General features: G+C 44.1%; 1 long non-coding RNA gene across 1 annotated transcript in view; it reads left to right on the forward strand.

The window, feature by feature from the left end:
• The first annotated feature begins 1,815 nt into the window (after positions 1–1,815).
• The window catches only part of LOC132534345 (uncharacterized), a 35,651-nt gene continuing 19,046 nt past the window's right edge, over positions 1,816–18,420 (forward strand). Inside the window, exon 1 of the long non-coding RNA XR_009546077.1 lies at positions 1,816–1,925. This is a non-coding gene — a long non-coding RNA (uncharacterized LOC132534345). The remainder of the gene's footprint in view (positions 1,926–18,420) is intronic.

An 18,420-nucleotide genomic window follows, 5' to 3' on the forward strand; every position in this document is an offset into this window, starting at 1 on the left:
ACAAAAGAAGTGAAAGACTTGTACACTGAAAATTATGAGTCACTACTCAAGGAAATTGAAAAAGACACAAAGAAGGGGAAAGATATTCCGTGTTCATGGGTGGGAAGAATTAACATCATCAAAATAAATATACTACCCAGAGCCATATACAAATTTAATGCTGTCCACATCAAGATCCCAACCACATTTTTCAGGAGAATAGAACAAATGCTACAAATGTTTATCTGGAACCAGAAAAAAACCTAGAATTGCCAAAACAATTTTGAGAAGAAAGAACAGAACTGGAGGCATCACACTCCCAGATCTCAAATTGTATTATAGGGCCATTGTCATCAAAACTGCTTGGTACTGGAACATGAATAGACAATACTGACCATTGGAATGGAATTGAGAGCCTAGATGTAAGCCCTCACATTTATGGACATCTACCTTTGACAAAGGTGCCCAGACTATTAAGTGGGGAAAGCAGAGTCTCTTCAACAAATGGTGTTGGAAAAAATGGGTTGAAACATGCAGAAGAATGAAACTGAACCACTATATTTCACCAAATACAAAAGTAAATTCCAAGTGGATCAAGGACTTGGATGTTAGACCAGAAACTATCAGATACTTAGAGGAAAACATTGACAGAACTCTTTTCCGCATCAATTTTAAAGACATCTTCAATGAAACGAATCCAATTACAAAGAAGACTAAGACAAGCATAAATCTATGGGACTCCATCAAATTAAAAAGCTTATGCACAGCAAAAGAAAGCACTGCCAAAACCAAGAGACCCCTCACAGAATGGGAGGAGATCTTTACATGCCATACATCAGACAAGAGGCTAATAACCAAAATATATAAAGAGCTTGCCAAACTCAACCACAAGAAAACAACCCCATCCAAAAATGGGAAGAGGACATGGACAGAATAGTCACCACAGAAGAGATCCAAAAGGCTGAGAAACACATGAAAAAATGCTCCAAGTCTTTGATTGTCAGAGAAATGCAAATAAAGACAACAAAGATATACCAACTCACTCCTGTGAGAATGTCATACATCAGAAAAGGTAACAGGAGTAAATGTTGGAGAGGGTGTGTGGTCAAAGGAACCCTCCTACACTGCTGGTGGGAATGTCAGTTGGTCCAACCTCTGTGGAGAACAGTCTGGAGAACTTTCAGAAGGCTAGAAATGGACCTACCCTATGACCCTGCAATTCCTTTCCTGGGGATATATCCTAAGGAATTCAATAGACCCATCCAAAAAGATCTGTATACACATATGTTCTTAGCAGCACAATTTGTAATAGCCAAAACCTGGAAGCAACCCAGGTGTCCAACAACAGATGAGTGGCTGAGTAAGTTGTGGTATATATACACAATGGAATACTACTCAGCTATAAAAAATGGTCACATCATTGTTTTCAGCCAATTTTGGATGGAGCTTGAAAAATTCGTGTTAAGTGAAATAAGTCAGAAACAGAAGGATGAATATGGGATGATCTCACTTTCAGGTAGAAGTTGAAAAACAATATCAGAAGAGAAAACACAATTAGAACCTGAACTGGAATTGGCATTTTGCACCAAAATAAAAGACTCTGGAGTGGCTGGGTGGGGCGGAGAATAAAGATCCAAGAAGGATGACGGAGGGCCTAGTGGGGGTTGTATTGTTATATGGAAAACTGAGAAATGTTATGCATGTACAAATTATTGTATTTACTGTCAAATGTAAAACATTCCCCAATAAAGAAATCTTAAAAAAAATTATAAAGAACGTGTTGTTGCAAGACTGGAGGGGAGGATAGTTGAAAACAGGTAGAAACAAAAGCAAACCTAAGGTTTCTCTCTTTTCCTTTCCCGGGTCAACTAGGAATACCAAAGGAGACCACCTGGGACCGCAGCAAGACAGGACTAGAAGGACTTCAGGAACCCACTAAGTCACCAGTGAGTGCAAACACGTGTGGCTCGTGGACAGAGAGGAGCCTGGGGAGAGATTAAGTGGCTGTTAACAGTCCGGCAGTTTACCAGTTGAGACATCACCTCCAGTCTGTTTCACCAACAAGGGGACGGCTGAAGGGAGGAGAGGACTCCCCTAAGACTCACCAAATGCAACTGTGAGTCTCCATTGCTACTGTCCTTCAGAGGCTGGAGCAGCAGTGGGGAGGAAGCCCTTTGTTGACACCAGGGGACAGAGAACAAACCAGGAAACTCAGGAGATGATCCACACCTCCGTGGCCTAGAGATGGGGCTGTGAGAGTCTCTTTGCATAACCACCGGATAATCTCTGCCCCACCCTATTTTATCTCTAGGTCAGCAGTCAGTAATAAAGTTAAGAAGCCTACTTACGAAGTTTAAAAGCCCTCAAAAGCAAACCTAAGAATCTTACCCTCTTAAAAATGAGACCATTAAGCAAAAGCACTTGGAGCTTTTTCTAATGGAGGCAGCAGGCTCGAGGAGGAGCCAGGCTCAATGAGAGAGAATAGGGGTTGATGGGAAGAATGGATTTCAAAGATGCAAAAAGGAAATGTCAGGGTTTAGCAGTGACATGAATGAGAACTCTTTGGGTAGCATATCAAGTGAAGGCTTTAAAATCAGTTGCCCATTTGGGTATTTCCTCACACCTGGAATACTTCTAACTCTAGAAATCTTTCTTCAAGAGTATATATGAAATTTAAAAAAAAGAGTTTGGCATAAAGATATTCTATATTATATCTACAAAAAGGAAAAACTGAAAGCAAGTTCACAGTTAAATAAGAAAGGAGTGGGTAAGTAGTTGATTTGTAGAATGAGCTAAAATGACACTGATGTGCTCTGAATGAAGTGGGCAGCAGGTTCAAAATTGTTTGGAAACGAAAGGAAGGTCAGTGTGCTTCTTTGTCTTGTCTGCAGCTCAGGTACGAGCCCCACCCCCACTGTATTGAAGAAAGTTTTGCTTCTGTGATCTCTGTCTTTCTCTCTCTCTCTGCCTGTCTCTGTCTTTAAAAAGAAGTCAGGAATGATGGTTGTTACATATACAGGATTGGATTAAAAAAATATCTTGGGCTATAGTGAGAAGAGAATACAAAGTAGATGGACAATACTGTAGTTTAACAAAAGAAAATGGGACGGGGCTGGGCGGTAGCGCTGTGGGTTAAGCGCACATGGCGCAAAGGGCAAGGACCAGTGTGAAGGATCCCAGTTCAAGCCCCCGGCTCCCCACCTGAAGGGGGGTCACTTCACAGGCGGTGAAGCAGGTCTGCAGGTGTCTATCTTTCTCTCCCCCTCTGTCTTCCCCTCCTCTCTCCATTTCTCTCTGTCCTACCCAACAACGACATCAATAATAACAACAACAATAATAACCACAACAATGAGGGTAACAAAAGGGAAAAAAGTAGTTTCTAAGAGCAGTGGGTTTGTGGCACCGAGCCCCAGCAATAACCCTGGAGGCAAAAAGAAAAAGACAACAAGGACCAAGACAGATGAAAAACTTGGTTGCCTTTGTTCCATGGAGGGTATTATCATGACGGTTTTAAGTCTGAGGTGTTCAGGGCATGTTTGTAAAATCTATTTGGTACTTGAGATTATTGCTGGTATTTTCACTCTTTTTTAAATTTTTTTTTTAAAATTTATTTTATTTAATTTATTTATTCCCTTTTGTTGCCCTTGTTGTTTTATTGTTATGGTTATTATTGTTGTTGATGATGTCATTCGTTATTGTTGGATAGGACAGAGAGAAATGGAGAGAGGAGGGGAAGACAGAGAGGGGAAGAGAAAGATAGACACCTGCAGACCCGCTTCACCGCCTGTGAAGCCACTCCCCTGCAGGTGGGGAGCTGGGGGCTTGAACTAGGATCCTTAATGTCAGTCCTTGCTCTTTGCACCACATGTGCTTAACCCGCTGCATTACCGCCTGTCTCCCGGTATTTCCCCTCTTAACAGAAGTGAAAATGGCCCTAAACCAAGAGGGACATGGCTTGCAGGTGTCCCCACCCACTTAGGCATTTGCTGTCCATGGAGATTGACAATGTGGCAGGAATGGTGGCCACAGATGATGTAGGCACCCCGTCCTGTTTATTGCCACAGCGTGCTGTGTCAGCTCACTCTTCCATTCCTGGGAAGCCCCTTGAAACTTAGCATGTAGCAGGTGTTCAATTAGCATTACATGATTGCCTTTCTGAGCCATACTAGCTAGGCAATCCCTGTCAGGGCTACACGTAGTCTAGATTTTTCTGGCTTTGGCTGTGATTCTGACTTTAGCCATAGCTGGCACACTACAGCGACTATTTCATACACCTGCAGGTAAGAGAAAGCAGAAATCCTGCGGAGGCTGGACTCTGAGCATAACAGCCACGGTCATGCTGCAGGAGGGGCTGGAGAGCTGTGGAAATCATTAGTTTGTTATCAGTGGGGAGAGATTGAAGACTTGGTTTAAAGAGTCCTCTGGACATAATTAGATGAACTCTGAACATGTATTCTCTTTGTATTTGTAAACCATTATATTTCAATACATTTTGGTTTTTCTCTCCTCCCCCCCAAAGATATGTCACAGATAGTAGGAAGTTGGTAGCTGTAGTCTCTTAAAGTTTCCCCAGCATGTCTCTTGAATTTCTTTTCAAAGGGCCATTTTTGAAGTGATTTTTAAGGGAGCAGCTATTAAAGTTCTGGTCCTTTCTTTTTTCATGTGTCTTGCACTTTCAAGTCAAGATGCTGAACAGATTCACGGGGAACAGGCCATTGTAATCACGCCAATTTTGAGCTTACCTGCACCGTAGTGCGAGATAATGCACAGGGCTTCTCATGGAAGATTTGTGAATTGAATGCCAAGAGCTGAAATGCCAAGATGCCACCACCGGCATCTAACTTTGTCGTCGGGCTGAAAGTCAGCTGTTGTTGTTAAAAAGAACAGAAACTGGAATGACCTGCAGACTTAATGATGCAGCTTGGGGCTAAAACTGGATCATTTGGGCCATAGAAACAAATGGTCGCTGTTTTTTGTTTTTTTTTTCCTGAAGGGCAGATCTACTGAAGATGTTTGGGAAGGACTTGGGTCATTCCAGGAAAGGCAGCTGTGGAACTGGGGTGAGGAATGTAACAGTCACCACTCAGCTTGCCTGGCAACCTCATCTGACAGTGCCAGCCTCAGAGCCACACTGTTGAATGTAAAACATTAATCCCCCAATAAAGAAATTAAAAAAGAACACCCATCCTGTTGGATCAGGGCCACCCCCCCACACACACACACATACACTCATCTTAACTAAGGACACCTGCCATGGGCCTATTTGCAAATAAAATTGTACTCTGGTTGGCTGGAGGATAGCATGTCAACATGTGAATTTGGGGAGAGGCACAGTCCATTCCCCAGCAGTAGTGAGACGCTCAGGGGTCTAAAGTAGCATGCTGTGCCATTTCTCTCATGTTGTCTGTTCTTCCTTAGTTTATTCCACTGTTGAGAGGGCTTCACCATCTGGCAACTTTTTTTTTTTTTTGGGGGGGGGGGAGAGAAGAGACCACAGTAATGATGGTGGGAGCCAGTGCTGTGGGAGCTGGAGCCCAAACCTGGTTAACATGCTTGGCAAAGAAGGAACCTTCCCAGGAGAGCTACCTTGCCAGCCCCTCCTTGCTTTTTACGACTCCAGTACACTCAGCATCCTTTCCTGAGCACAGCTGCTACCTGGCAAGGGCACAGACGGTCGGCAGCTGCAGACACAGGTATCCCTGTCACCAGTGTCATGGGTTTCCATGGTTCACTGGCTTCCTCCAGAACCCAGAGAGCAGATGTAACAGGCATCAAAGGCCTTCCTCATTATTCCTGCCAGCAGCTCCTGCGAGTGCCCGCAAGCTATTTGCCTGGCTATTGAAGGGAATTGTGTCTAATTTCATTTTACATATAGATTTTGGCTTGACCCCCAGTTGCCTTGAACTCGTCTTTAAGTGGATAATTTCATATAATACAGCCTTTTCTGTGATGCGTTTAAAAGTAGGAGTCAGACCTGTTGTTGTAGGAGTATTAATTTGTTGTCCTTTAAAAAAATTTTTTTTAATTATCTTTATTGGATAGAGATAGCCAGACATTGAGAGGGTAGGGGAGATAAGAGGGAGAAAGAAGGAGAAAGAGAAAGAGAGACACCTGCAGCCCTGTTTCACCACTTGCAAAGCTTTCCCCCTGCAGGTGGGAACCAAAGGCTCAAACCTGGGTCCTTGAGTGTTGTAACGTGTGCGCTCAACCAGGCACGCCACCACCCGGTCCCTTAATTTGTCTTCTGATGCTTAATTTAATTGTAAAATTGAAGTACCACTTATATTCAATGGTACACATAGAAGAATACAATTCAGTCTTTTTTTTTTTTTTTGAAAGATAGAGATAGCTAGGCAGAGAGAAAATGATAAGAGATCACAGTAGCGAAGCTTCCTCTAAAGCAGTTGCACCCTGGTTTGAGCCTCACTTGCACAGAGGGCGAAGGAACACACTATCTAAGTGAACGACTTTGGCAGCTCTAATTCTCTGTATTTGCATACCCCGAACAGGGCTTTGTATCCAGGACCTACTTCAGGCTAAGAGTCTAGCACCCAGCCACTTGTAGCTATTAGCCCCCTCAACAAAAGGGACCTTATTCTGAATTCCAGGGCCATGAAGGTGTTTTTCATTTTGAGTTTTCTGCACAGATCATATAATATGTTTTAAAGTTTTCAAACTTAATGCCTTTTACACAAATTTTATGCAGTGGAAGCACATGAGCACATAATGTCTTTATGACACCACGGAGCAAAATCTGGTGATTTCTAGAAATGTCCTGCTTTAGTGTCTGAATCTTTCTGCATGATAGTAGATTTCATCCACACTGCTCCCTGTAATTATGTTCATTCATTCTGTTGGGAGGACAAAATAATTTCTATCCTTCTGGGTTCTGTTCTTCTGAGACCCTCATAGGAAAAGACAAGTAAGAAAAAAATAAATATTAGAAGTTTATTGGATGAATCCTATATACATGGGGCATACTCTGGGAGAAATGAGTAACTCCCTGAGGTGGTTTAAAACTTGTGATTAAATATCTTGGTTTTTTTTTTAAATTAAAATATTTTTATTGCAAGGGGGGGCAGAGTACCACATGGTCACTTGTGGTGTCAGTTGTCCTAGTTTTATGTGGTGTAGGGGTGTCATGCATGCCAGGTACATGCCTTACCACTGAGCCATCTCCCTGATGCCGTACATTTCATCTTGATAAGAAAGGGGAGAGTCTGGAACGTGATGGCAAAGGAGGAACTAATGGAGGTTGAATTGTTATGTGGAAAACTGGGAGATGTTACGCATATATAAACTACTGTATTTTAATGTTGACTGTAAACCATTAACCCCCCCAACAAAGAAATTTAAAAAAAAGCAGGGGGAGACTCTGAAGTCTCAGGTTCAGTCCTTAGCACATAAATCAGAAGTGAGCAGTGCAGTAGTTCAGACCTCTGTCTCCATCTCCATCTGTGTGTCTGTCTCCCATGAAAGGAGAAGGAAGTTTCACGGTGAAATAGTGAAGCAGTGCTGTGGTGTTTCCCCTTCTCTCTCTCCCTCTCACCTTAAAAGAAAATCCACTGGAGCTTTGGCATTGTGCAGGAGCAAAAGCCCAGCAAAAACCCTGGTGGCAAGAAAAAAAAAAAAAAACGCAAAGAAAAATTAGCCACATCTGGAGAGCCATCGATTCTGATACCCATATGACAGACACTTGGAACCTTCCCAGATACAGAGTATATGCCCAGCGACTGCGAGTGTCACTGTTATTTATCATGTCAGATTATTTGGGGCTCTCCTAGAGTCAGCAGGGGCCCTGGGGCTGGACCCTGTGGAGGTAATGATTACCACACAGCCAGGCAGCGAGGCTATCCAGGCCCGACCATATATAACCATCCCTCACCTCCCTTTCTGCCTCACTGCCTGCAGGAAATTAGGCAGCCAGCAGGAGGGACACTCCCATACTGCCTGGCTGGCTTCACCCTTTGCACCTCTAGGAAAGGCCCCCAGGTAAGGAGAGCAGAAGACCCCCTGCGCTGGGCTGGAGTCTGATGCAATGGGGAAGAGACCCAGATGACCAAACCCTGCAGCCTCGGGGAGACTCAACTTCCTTATGAGTATGTGGCTGTAGCCGCACCTAAGGAATGAGGCTGGAACAAGATTGAGTTGGCAGCCAGAAGGGGCTTGAGACACTGCCAGGCCCATGCTGTTGACTGAACTTACTGCCCCTTGTTCCTTTGCATGCTCCTGTCCTTGAAAGCTAGTGGGGATGAAAGGGCACAGTAGCGTTTCAGGGCAGAGCAGGGGTTACAGACTGATCAGAGTGACCGGATACAAGAGTGTTTTCCGTGCCTGCTCTGGATCCAGCTGCAAGGGCTTCACACCCCTAAGTCCTTCAGAGGGCCGTTGCTAGGGGTCAGGGCCGTGTCCCTGTGTCACCATAATCTGTGTTAGACTTAGGGAATTTAGCTGTGATTCTATTGGGATGACCTAATCTCCAATCTAATCTTCATATTCCTGTGAATTTTCATATTCCTATTTCTAGAATATTCCATATTCTAGACATGTCTCACAGCTTTTCTTTGACACTGGAGTCAAGTCAAGGCTTATTTGCTGCCTTTGATTCTTAGATCTTTTTAGTCCGTTTGACCCTCAGCACAGCCTGTTCAGTTTCTTCTTTGACTTTTTAGAAGAGATAGGCAAGTAGGATTGGAGAATGCCCCACGTTGTGGGTTTCATTTCTCTTTAAGTATTTTGTCCGTTTTGGGTGCTGGAAGGAGATTCACCCAGTGGGAGACTGTTATCATGTATGAGGACTTAGGCTCTGCACCCCCTGCCCCCATACTCGTGAAAAAGTCCAGTCTCTCAGGGATTATCAGTTGCCCAGTTTAGTCATTTCAAAAAAGTTGCTTGTTAAAGGATAAATTCTGCTTGTAGAAGTAGAGAGCTGTTGAAAGGTTTCTCCCTTCTTTCCTTCCCTTCCTTCTCTCTCTCTCTCTCTCTTTCTTCCTCCCCCCACTCTTCCCCCCCCCCCTCCAGGGTTGTTACTGTGGCTCCATACTGCACAACACCGTTGTTTTTTTTTTTTTTTTTAATTGTAGGCAAGAAAATGGGGTGGGGTTGTTGGGAGGAGGAGAGAGAAGGAGAGACGCAACAGAACTGTTTCACCAGGCTCCGTGTAGTGAATGGGGGAAATCTTGGTTCTCGTGTATAGTGACATGCGCATTCTACCTACTGAGCCGTCTCCCGGCCCTTTGTTTAAAGGTTTGGGAACTATAGACAACTGGCTCAAAAAGCTGTGAGACTTAAAAAACTGGTTCAGGGAGTCGGGCGGTAGCACAGCGGGTTCAGCACAGGTGGCGCAAAGCACAAGGACCAGCACAAGGATCCTGGTTTGAGCCTCTGGCTCTCCATCTGGAGGGGGGTCGCATCACAGGCAGTGAAGCAGGTCTGCAGGTGTCTGTCTTTCTCTCCCCCTCTCTGTCTTCCCCTCCTCTCTCCATTTCTCTCTGTCCTATCCAACAACGACATCAGTAAGAGGAGGAGGAGAGAGAGAGAGACACAGAGCATCACTCTGCTACATGTATTGCTGGGGATTAAACTCCAGACCTCATACTTGACAATCTAATGCTTTATCCACTGCACTACCTCCCAGACCACATTAAGTACTATTATTATTTTTTAATTTTTTATATGTATTTATTTATTTTCCCTCTTGTTGCCCTTGTTGTTTTTTATTGTCATAGTTATTGTTGTTGTTATTGATATTGTCGTTGTTGGATAGGACAGAGAGAAATGGAAAAAGGAGAGGAAGACAGAGAGGGAGAGAGAAAGATAGACACCTGCAGACCTGCTTCACCACCTGTGAAGCGACTCCCCTGCAGGTGGGGAGCTGGTGGCTCGAACCGGGGACCTTACACTGGCCCTTGCGCTTTGCTCCATGTGCGCTTAACCCACTGCGCTACCGCCCAAATCCCATTAAGTATTATTTTAAGTAGGTAGAGGAAGTAAGTCACTAACTCCTGTTGTCTGTTAACAGTTCCTGGCCTGCTTGTTGGTTGTTTTAAATATTTGTTTAATTAATTTATTTATTGACTAGAGACAGAGAAATCAAGAGGGAAGAGGGAGATAGAGGAGAGAGCAAGTGAGAAGAGAGACATTTGCAGCACTGCCTCCCCACTTGTGAAGCTTCTCCTCCTTCAGGTTGCAACTGGGGGCTTTGAACCCAGGTCCTTGAGCATTGTAATATTTATGGTCTATTTGATACGCCACTGCCTGACACCTTGGTTTCAGTTGCTGCTGTGCAGTTTTACCTCTCCTGTGGCTGTGAACCTATTAGCATATGCACTTCAAAATATCTTAAGTGGTTCACTAGGAAAGTGACTTTATGTAAATATTCACACTTCTTGACTCCTGCAGAGGCTGGATGGGCAAGTGTTTGGAAACGGTATCACTGCAGCCAGCGTTGCTTACGTCTCTCAGCTCTGCTAGCCATCTCAGCTCTCTGTGCTCAGTTCACTTTTGTCCTCTTCAAGATGGACCTAAAAATAGATCATGAGGATGGAGATGGTCTGTTCTGAGGAAATCCATGGCTCTGCATTGGTTTGTGCAATGCAGGAGCCTGGGAACCCTGTAACTCTGCATATATTCCCACTGCTCCAGAGTGGTGGGGACTTGGGTTATCACACCGTGCTGAGTGAATAAGAGCAGGTGGCACCTGGAAAAACAAAAATAAAAACTAGCACATTTCAGATTTCAAGGGTTCACTCTTTGCTGAGCATAAATTCAGCCCAGGTCAATAACATAACAGAAGCACAAGTAAATATTGAGGCTTTTTAACAAATGGACTTCCTTTTCTGAGAACAGTTTGGGTATAATTTCTCGCTGTCCAGTGAGTCATCATGACTTAGATGGCAGAATGGAATCACCCTACAGTCAGTCAGTTAATGTGATTAAATCAGTCTTTCAGGGTCACTTCTTTTAATTGTAGATTTTGGCTTGGGCAAGATCTTGGCCAGGGGCATTTATCAAATGTTTGGAGTAGAAGTGATTTTTGTCAACATTGCTAGTACTTTCAACACCAGGCAGGGTTATTTATTATAAACCCTACATAATCAAATCTCCTCATAAAAGCTACCTAAATGAAAATAGTAGTTTTAATTAGTAAAAATAATCTACTTCGCAAAGTGCTATTAGACCAATGACAAGATAACTCAAGGCACCCAATGATACTGGGTACACAGAGCAAATGAACAAGTCACAAGTCTCTTTTCAAAATTGCTTTATTACCTTTATTTATTTATTGAATAGAGATAGAAATCAAGAGGAAAAGGGAGGTAGAGAGGGAAAGAAAGAGACACACTTGCAAAGCTCCCCACAGTGTAGGCGGGGGCTGGCGGCTTAAACCTGGGTCCTTGTATGTTGCAATATGTGCACTCAGCCATGTGCACCACCACCCAGCCCCAAGTCTTAAATCTTTAAAGCTTGTTAAGAAAGCACTGAGTTTCTTTATTCATTTAATTAGTTAACAGATCTCTTCTAAGTGCCTTTTATATAACAAACATTGATATTTTGAAACCTGAGTCTTAAAATATCTCCTATCTGTCTGTCTGTCTGTCTGTCTACCTATCTATCTATCTATCTATCTCTGTCTATCTTACTCAGGTACTCAAGGTGCTAAACTTGGTAACAAGTAAGACTAAGATATCAGCCTGTACCATGAATTTTGTCAGGTTACTTTTCTTTGAATCTGTTCTGATTTATACAAATTATCCTGAAAATATCTGGAGGCTCTGCACTAAGCACAGTGCATGCTGTATAATTTCTTTCTTTCTTTCTTTCTTTCTTCTTTTTTTTTTTTTTTTGCCTCCAGGGTTATTGCCAGGGGCTCGGTGCCTGCACCACGAATCCACTGTTCCTGGAGACCATTTTTCCCCTTTTGTTGCCCTTGTTGTTTTATCGCTATTGTGGTTATTATTATTGTTGTTGTTGTTGTTGTTGTTGCTGTGGTTGGATAGGACAGAGAGAAATGGAGAGAGGAGGGGAGATAGAGAGGGGGAGGGAAAGACAGACACCTTCAGACCGGCTTCACCGCCTGTGAAGCGACTCCCCTGCAGGTGGGGAGCCGGGGGCTCGAACCGGGATCCTTCCGCCAGTCCTTGAGCTTTGTGCCACGTGCGCTTAACCTGCTGCGCTACCGCCTGATCCCGCTTGCTATATAATTATACATGAAGTAAATCCATTTGTAAAATGTTTTTTAGCTCCACTGCCTATTGTTCATGCCTGGCCAATTTATATCTGGCTCAGGTCTTGGGCATTTATACAGGTAAAAGTAGGTGGGCACGTCTCACATCTGCAAGGTGCCCTTCGTATTGTTTCTTCAGTGTTGACTCATGGTTCATGGGCTCAGCTATCTGAGGCACTGTCACAGGGCCACTGCTATTTTAGTTATCTTGACTACCTACTCACTCAGCTGGGCGTGATAGTAACGTGCAATCAGCTACGTATGTGCGACCACCCGACCCCTCATTTGTGATTCCTACCAGTGACTTTAAGATGCCTCTACACCCGATTCATTCTTCTAATAATCATGGGGAAAGAGTTTTCTTGACTTATTTTTGTTCTTGGTACATTCTAATAGGATAGCACTTTAAAACGGTGCCATTGAAATAATGATGGGGCAATAAATGGCTAAGATAAGCATGTACAATGAATGAGAAGCTTTCCTCTGGCAAAGAAGAAAATAATCAGCTATGTGATTTTTGGTACTGTTTTAATTATTTTGGTCCTTGTGTGTGAATGAATAGAGGCAATAAATATTCCACACAGTAAAAGCACTTTTGCCTTTCTAAAATGCTCTACTAAGAATCTGAATACCAGTCTGCAGTTTTACTGCATAAATGTGAATGGATTTTCGACATAGGAATGAGTGGACTCTGACTCCCTGAAGGAAAGTTTGAACAAAGCCTTGTAATTTCACCTTTTGGGATACCAGGCACATGATGTAATCTTGGGGGCATAGTTTACCTGTAAAGGTCCTAATTAGATATGTTGAACCAAATATGTCAAGAATTGTCTTGAACCTCAGGCAGGTGGAAATGAATAGGTGGGAGACCGTTTTCCTGGGGTTTAGCCACAGTACAATTAAGCTCGGGCTATGGTGCCTTTTACAGCAGGAGGGCTGTTATGTATTTCCTGTGTCACTGGAATTCCTGGCTGCTTCTCATGTTCTTTCAGATGGATCCATCACCATAAAGAACAGCAAATAAAACCACTTTGAAATGATTGAACAGCAAATCAGATTTCTAGGAAAAAAAAAACACACAAGCACCATTTACCCTGTTTCTGTGTGTGAACAGATAGACCTAATTTGCTAGTTGGAATGAAAGGCCTTCAAGCCATATGTGATGGCTTTGTTTGCTTGACATTACTTGCTTAGCTACTTGTCCAAGGACTTTCATGTAGGATGGGCATGTGTCAAGTAGAAACCCCAAGTAAATAAATACAACTTTGAGGATATAATTATATTGTGACACTATTCTGGCTTGCCATTTATCCTTTATCTCCCTTCCTCCTTCCCTCCCTCCCTCCCTCCTTTCCTTCTTCCCTTCCTTCCTTCCTTCCTTCCTTCTTTCCTTCCTTCCTTCCTGTCACTGGACCCTTGCTGCTCCTGACTGACTTTTTCAGATAGAAAGACACCACAGTGCTAAAGTTTCCTTCTATTTACTGGGGAGAGACGGGGCTTGAACCTGGGCTGCTTGGCAAAGCAAGCACACTGTCCAAGTGAGCTATCTTTATCTTGCCAGTCCTGTTTGTTATGTCTTTATGCACATGGATTTGTTTTTAGAAGTTGATGGACACCACAGCTCGTAAGGGGACAGTTGAAGAAGACCATATATAACGGCTTATAGGGTCAGAGAGATAGCTCACTGGGTAGGGCACCTGTCCTGCCATGTATAACGTTCATGTTCAAGCCCTAGTACCACATGGGTGATGAGATGTCTCTGGCAGAAGCTCCAGTCCTATGGTGTCTATATGAATGAAAATGTGGTCCACTGAGGTGAAATTTGCTATGTGTGAGACTTCTCTCTCTCTCTTTCTCTCTCTCTCTCTCTCTCTCTCTGTCACACACACACACACACACACACACACACACACACACACACACACACACACACTTTCTCTCTTTGTTTAAATAAATAGATAGATAAATAGATAATAGATGGCATGCTGTTCCATGCGATGCCATGTTTTTATATAAATGCATTTGAAGACATTTCATCTTGCAGCGAAAAGTGTGTGTGTGTGTGTGTGTGTGTGTGTGTGTGTGTGTGTGTGTACATGTAGCTGAGTATTTTTTCTCTCCCAAATAGGAACTTGGTTAAGCATGTCAGTGCTTAGTGGTTTTTAGGCTCTTGAGTTAAACAGTAAACAATATTTACTCTTAGAAAATCTACTTAACTGTTGCTCTGTGCTTTCAGATTCTGTGAGGTGGGGCAGGGGACTGAGAACAAGATGAAATAGGGCCATGCAAGAGTTCTCTAGAAGGTGGGCCACTTAGAGGAAATGAAAGGGAGAGAGGGTCTGCAAGGAAGTGATAAAAGAAAGTGTGGGAAGGAGAGACCAGGCATGCACAGACAGACAGGCAGACACACGCAGGAACTTAAGATATCCAGACATCAGGCACAGCTCGATGAGGCCTAGGGGGAGAGAGAGAGAGTGAGAGTGAGAGAGAGAGAGAGAGAGAGAGAGAGAGAGAGAGAGAGTGAGACAGACAGACATGGGAGGAAGGAAGTCAGTCCACAGGCTGAGGAAATCTTGTTTGTGTGATGGCCCCTTGGTAATCAACTCAACTCTGCTTGGTGAGTCGCCAACTGACACCTGTAGGTTAAATTTCCCTGGTTTCTTCCTTCATCTCTGTTTTCAGAGCCTGAAGTTGGGTCCTGAGCCACGTTAATCATTACAGAATATTAGTGATACCTGAAGGAGTTGACCCTGTTGCAAGTTCCCGTTTCAATCAGTAAGTAATTATGAAAATGAGTGGAAACGGAACTGGAAAAAAGGGTGTTGCTTTCTAGGCAATAATTAAGCCTCTCAGTCATCCCTGGGAGGTTATTATTATTATTATTTTTTCTCCTTTCCCTAAACTTCTGTGCTGCAGGTGGGAGAAAATAGAACTCAAAGCCTGTTGTTAGTGGAGTAGCAAGTTTCCTGCAAGAGGAGAGGAACAGAAATTTAAAGAGCTGAAGACAAGGAAAAATAAAAAGAGATCACCTTTTTTTCTCCTGGACCCAAGGAAAAGAGTTTTTGTTTTTTTTTTTGTAAGTGTGAATAGAACCTTTAAAGCTCTAGTTGTTTTCACAGAGGCAGTTCTGAGCCAGATCTCACAACATGGGGCTGAATCTCCGCTCTCAGTAGGAGCTATGCAAATATGCTCTCTGATTTCAGCTTAGGGCAAGTGGAGAACAGGTGCTCAAACAGCTCTACACAGTTACACTCAGCTTCCTCCTCACCATTCTCCATGGGAGGGCCAGGTAGCTCTGCTCACTGCCCAAGTAGAGGCTGAACGACTGGCAAGCGCTCGGTGCTCTCTGCTTCTTCTTCTAGCGTTTGCCCTTCTTCCGTAGCCAGTCAACAGCGTCAGGTTGAGCCTGATGTCAAGTTTCGAGACCTCCTTTGAATCTGGAGAGGTGGCAGTCGTTGACTATGTGGGTCATAGTCTGTCTGGAGCCGCAGGGGCAGTTCGGGTCGTCTCTGGCTCCCCAGCGATGGAACATAGCGGCGCACCGGCCATGGCCTGTTCGATAGCGATTGAGGAGGGCCCGATCATAACGTGCTAGGTCAAAGCCGGGTTGACGCTTGCAGGGGTCTGTGATGAGGTGTTTGTTCTTTACCTCAGCTGACTGCCAGCTCTGTTTCCAAGAGTCTGGAACAGAGAAGTTCAGTGTAGGCGTAGGGGACCAGATTGGGTGACGAGACGTCAAGCGTTGGACAGGGTGGGCGAAGATATCCGTGTATATTGGCAGGTCCGGTCGAGCATAGACGTGGGAAATGAACTTAGATGATGCCGCATCCCGACGAATATCTGGCGGGGCGATGTTGCTAAGAACTGGCAGCCATGGAACCGGGGTGGAACGGATGGTTCCAGAAATGATCCTCATGGAGGAATATAATTTGGAATCGACCAAGTGGACATGGGGGCTGCAGAACCATCCTGGGGCACAGTATTCTGTAGTGGAATAGCATCATGCCAGAGATGATGATCGGAGTGTGGAAGCGCTCGCGCCCCATGAGGAGCTGGCCAGTCTTGCAATGATGTGATTCCTCACGCCCACCTTTGCTGCAGTTTTTATGAGATGTTCGTGAAATGACAGGGTGCGATCGAGAGTAACGCCAAGATAGACTGGCTGGGCTTCATGCCGGATTCTCGTATCGCCAAGCTGCACATTAAGCTCATGCGAGGCCGAGGCATGGTGTAGATGGAAAACAGATGATACTTTTTTTGCAGTGCTAGGGATTAGTCGCCATTTTTTACAGTAATCAGATATCAGAGACATGTCTTTCGTGAGTGTTTCCTCGAGGATGTCGAACTTGGATGCCTGAGTTGCACAGCAGATGTCATCGGCGTAGATGAACTTCCTTGAAGAAGTTTCTGGGAGGTCATTGATGTAAATATTAAATAGCGTAGGAGCCAGAACAGAGCCCTGGGGAGGCCACTTGAGACAAGTCTCCATCAGCTAGACTTGTCACCCAGATGTACCCTGGTGCTCTCTGGTGATCCTAGAGACCTCTGTCCTATTCCTAAGGTCCCCTACACACACACACACACACACACACACACACACACACACACACACGATCCAAAAAACCCTGTTGAAAAACTAGAGAAAACTACCTTGAAAACATCCTTAAAGGGGGAGATTTTTTAAATTACTTATTTATTTGATAAGCAGAGAGAAATCGAGAGGAGATAGAAAGAGAGGAGGAAAAGGAGAGGGAGAAAGGGAGGAAGAGAGAGAGAGAGACCTTTAGCACTACTTCACCACTTGTGAAACGTCCCTCTGTAGGTGAACGGATGGATCCGTGAGTATAATAACGTGTGTACGTAACTGCGTGTGCAGAAAGAGGACTTTCAGGACATTATGTAGACTTAAGGCTGCTCTTCAGTTTTATGTCTGTGGATGTTGTATCATCATATCTTTCTTTCAGGCTAGAGAGATACCACAGAGGTAGTGATACAGACTTTCATGTCTGAAGCCCTAGGGGTCACAAGTTCCATTCCCAGCACTGCCATAAGCCAGCACTGCCATTTCTCTCTCATGAAAATGAATAGGGGCTGAGTGGTAGTGAAGTTGATAGAGTGAACATGTTACTGTGTGTGAGGACTTGGGGGCGGGGGTCAAGCCTTTGGTCCCCATCCAAGGAGAGAAGCTTCATGAGCAGTGGAGCAGTGCAGCAGATATCTCTCTTGTCTCTATCTCTGTCCTTCATTTCTATAAAAAAGATTTTATTTATTTATCTTTTACTTATAAAAAGGAAACATTGACTAAACCATAGGATAAGAGGGGTATAATTTCACACAGTTCTTACCATCAGAACTCTGTATCCCCTTCTTTCCCCTCCCCTGATAGCTTTCCTGTTCTTTAACCCTCTGGGAGCATGGACCCAAGGTCATTGTGGGATGCAGAAGGTGGAAGGTCTGGCTTCTGTAATTGCTTCCCTGCTGAACATGGGCATTGACAGGTTGATCCGTACTCCCAGCCTGTCTCTCTCTTTCCCTAGTGGGGAAGGGCTCTAGAGAAGCGGACACATTGGTGGAGTCATCTGTCCAGGGAAGTCTGGTCGGCATCATGATAGCATCTGGAACCTGGTGGCTGAAAAGAGAGTTAACATACAAAGCCAAACAAATTGTTGACCAATCATGGACCTAAAGGCTGAAATAGTGCAGATGAAGAGTTGGGGGCCCCTCCATTTTGTAGATAACTAGTAGGCATATTATAGTTATATTCCATAAAAAAGAATTTAAACAAAACAAAAAACATAAAAATGACTATCAATGACACAGAACCTCCCGATAATGGAATTGAGGAGTCCTATGAGCTAGGGATGGTCTCACCAGAGTAATGAAGCTGGAGGGTTGACATTCCAGGCCTGGTGTCTCTGGACACAGTCCGACGTGAAACATGTCGAGGTGGCACTGGCTGCATTGGTTTGATTGAACTCCGCAGCTGCAGTATCAAATGTTCTGGACTGAGTGACGTGTTCAGGAAGATAAGCCATGCCCCGGAGTTTCCAGGACTAGGAGAAATACAAATTTTATAGAGAATGGGGAGGGTTCCTGCTGTCTTAGAGTTAAGAAGGCAATAGATATTATTGTAACCAAGAAGGGGATTTGGTTTACAACCTAGCGGCACCACAAGCCAGAGCTAAACAGTGCTCTGGTAAAATAAAATAAACATC

The sequence above is a fragment of the Erinaceus europaeus genome, chromosome 18 (assembly GCF_950295315.1).
Source record: "Erinaceus europaeus chromosome 18, mEriEur2.1, whole genome shotgun sequence".
NCBI lineage: Eukaryota > Metazoa > Chordata > Mammalia > Eulipotyphla > Erinaceidae > Erinaceus > Erinaceus europaeus.